We start from the raw sequence: 2,899 nt of genomic DNA, 5'->3' as shown, positions 1-2,899 counted from the left end.
AGGAGTGGCTGGTGGGTTTGAACCACCAGCCGTCTGGTTAGCAGGCAAGTGTCTTAGCCACTATGCTACCAGAGCTCCCAAAACTGCCCCATAGGAAACCCTATTGCAAGGCTGTAATCTTTACCAAAGCACACTGCTTCATCTTTCTCCTACAGAGTGAAGAGTGGGACAGAATCTTTTAGTTAGCAGCCGAATGCTTTAAAAACTGCACAACATGAAGGCAATGGGTTTAGAAGGAGAGTTAGATGCATATAAACCCCTTGGTCCTCTTTCTTAACAAACTTCTTAGAAATAGATATCTACTGCCTCAAAAAAAAAAAAAAAAAAAACAGTCGATTCTGACTCATAGTGACCCTCATTGGGTTTCCGAGGCTGTAAATCTTTAGGGAAGTACATCTCCCTGTCATCCTTCGATGGAGCAGCTGGTGGGTTTGAGCCTCTGACCTTCTGGTTAGTAGCCAAATGTCTCATCCACTAAGCCACCAGAGCTCTTATCTACTGCCTATTGTTATCTGCCGTCCAGTCAGACCTGACTCATAGTGACCACTCCTTGGGTTTCCCAGGCGGGAGCTCTGGTAGCATAGTGCCTAAGGCACTAACCAGAAGGCTGGCAGTTCAAACCCACCAGCCACTCCTTGGAAACCCAAGGAGGTGATACCACCTCAGAAACTCAAGGAGGAGTTGCTATGAGTCAGGGCCAACTCATTGGCACATAACAACAACAACATCACTACAGAAGTAGATTTGCCAACCTTCCTTCTGAGGAGGGAACCTAACTTCCGGTTAGAAGTCAAGTGCATTAGACACTAGACTACCAGAGCTCCTATCTACAGACATTAAAAAAAAAAAAAAAAAAGTTCTGAAAGTGTGATCCCAATGTGATTATGCAATTTATTTTCAAAGAGGAATTCTTTTGAGAGTGAAAAAGATGTTGGACAATGAAAAGAAATTGGACAGGACACAAGGTATGTTGTTGTTTGTTGTTGTTAGGTGCCGTGGAGTCGTTTCCAACTCATAGCGACCCCATGCACAGCAGAATGAAACACTGCCCGATCCTGCATCAGCTCCATGATCCCTGCTATATTTGAGCCATCATCGCAGCACCATGTCAATCCATCTCGTTGAAGGCTTCCCCCTCTTTCAGCGACCCTCCACCCTACCAAGCATGACATCCTTCTCAAGGGAATGGTCTCTTCTGACAACAAGACCAAAATAGGTGACAGAAGTCTGGCCATTCTAGCTTCCAAGGAGCATTTTGGGTGCACTTCCTCCAGGACAGTTCTGTTAGTTATTTTAGCGGTTCATAGTAGTCTCAGCATTGTTTGCCATCACCACAACTCAAAAGCATCAACTCTTCTTCCATCTGCCTTATTCATTGTCCAGCTGTCACATGCATATGAGGCGATTGGAAATATCATGACTTGTGTCAGGCACACCTTAGTCCTCAAGGAGACATCCTTGCTCCTCAGCACTTGAAATAGTTCCTTTGTGGTTGACCTTCCCAATGCTACACGTCATCTAATGTCCTGACTGCTGCTTCTTATTGGCATCGATTGTGGAACCAAGCAGCATGAATTCTTTGACAACCTCAATCTTCTCTCCATTTATTATGATGCTGCTCATTGGTCCAGTTGTGAGGATTTTTGTTTTCTTTATATTGAGACGTATTCCATACTGCAGACTATATTCTTCAAACTTCATCAGTAAGTGCCTCAAGTCATCCTCACTTTCAGCAAGCAAAGTTGTATCATATGCGTATCTCAGGTTGTTAATATTCTTCCTCCAATCCTGATACCATGTTTTTCTTCATATAGTCCAGCTTCTCAGATTATTTGCTCAGCATATAAAAGATTGACCAGGATAAAGATTGAATAAGTGTGGGGAAAGAATGCAACCCTGATGCACTCCCTTCTTGATTTTAAACCATGTAGTGTCCCCTTGTTCCGTTCAAATGACAGCCTCCTGGAAAAGGTACAAATTCCTCATGAGTACAATCAAGTGTTTGGGAATTCCCATTCTTCCCAATGTTATCCATAATTTGTCATGATCCACACAATAAAATGCCTATGCATAGTCGATAAAGCACAAGTAAACATCTTTCTGATATTCTTTGCCTTGAGCCAAGATCCATCTGACAACAGTTATGATATCCCTGGTTTCACATCCTCTTCTGAATCCAGCTTGCACCGATGGAAGTTCTCTGTCAATATACTGCTCCAACTGTTTTTGAATTATCTTCAGGAAGATCTTACTTGCGTGTGATATTAATGATATTGTTCTATAATTTCCACAATCTGTGGGATCACCTTTCTTTGGAATGGGTACAAATATGGATCTCTTCCATTCAATTGGCCAGGTAGCTCTCTTCCAAATCTCTTGGCATAACCAAGTGAGTGCTTCCAATGGAGCATCAATTTGTTGAAATATCTCAATCAGTATTCCATCAATTCTGGGAGCCTTGTTCTTCACCAATTCTTTCACTGCAGCTTGACTTCCTCCTTCAGTACCATTAGCTCTAGCTCAAATGCCACTTCCTGAAATGGATGAAGATCCACCAGTTCTTTTTGGTACAGTGACTCTGTGTATTCCTGCCAGCTTCTCTTGATGTTTCCTGCATCATTCAATATTTTGCCCATAGAATCTCTCAATATTGCCACTCGAGGCTTAAATTTTTTCTTCAATTCTTTCAGCTTGGGAAATGCTGAGCATGTTCTTCTCTTTTGGTTTTCCAACTCCAGGTCTTTGCCCATTTCATTATAGTAATTGTTTTTGTCTGCTTGAGCTGCTCTTTGAAATCTTCTGTTTAGATCTTTATCTTGTCATTTCTTCCATTTGCTTTAGCTACTCTCCACTCAAGGGCAAGTTTCAGAGTCTCTTCTGTCATCCACTTTGGTCTTCT

This window comes from Orycteropus afer, unplaced genomic scaffold (genome assembly GCF_000298275.1).
Source record: "Orycteropus afer afer isolate SDZICR_OR568_19922 unplaced genomic scaffold, OryAfe1.0 scaffold00301, whole genome shotgun sequence".
Classification (NCBI taxonomy): domain Eukaryota; kingdom Metazoa; phylum Chordata; class Mammalia; order Tubulidentata; family Orycteropodidae; genus Orycteropus; species Orycteropus afer.
The sequence above is the reverse complement of the archived record's forward strand: the minus strand, read 5'-3'. Positions refer to the sequence as shown.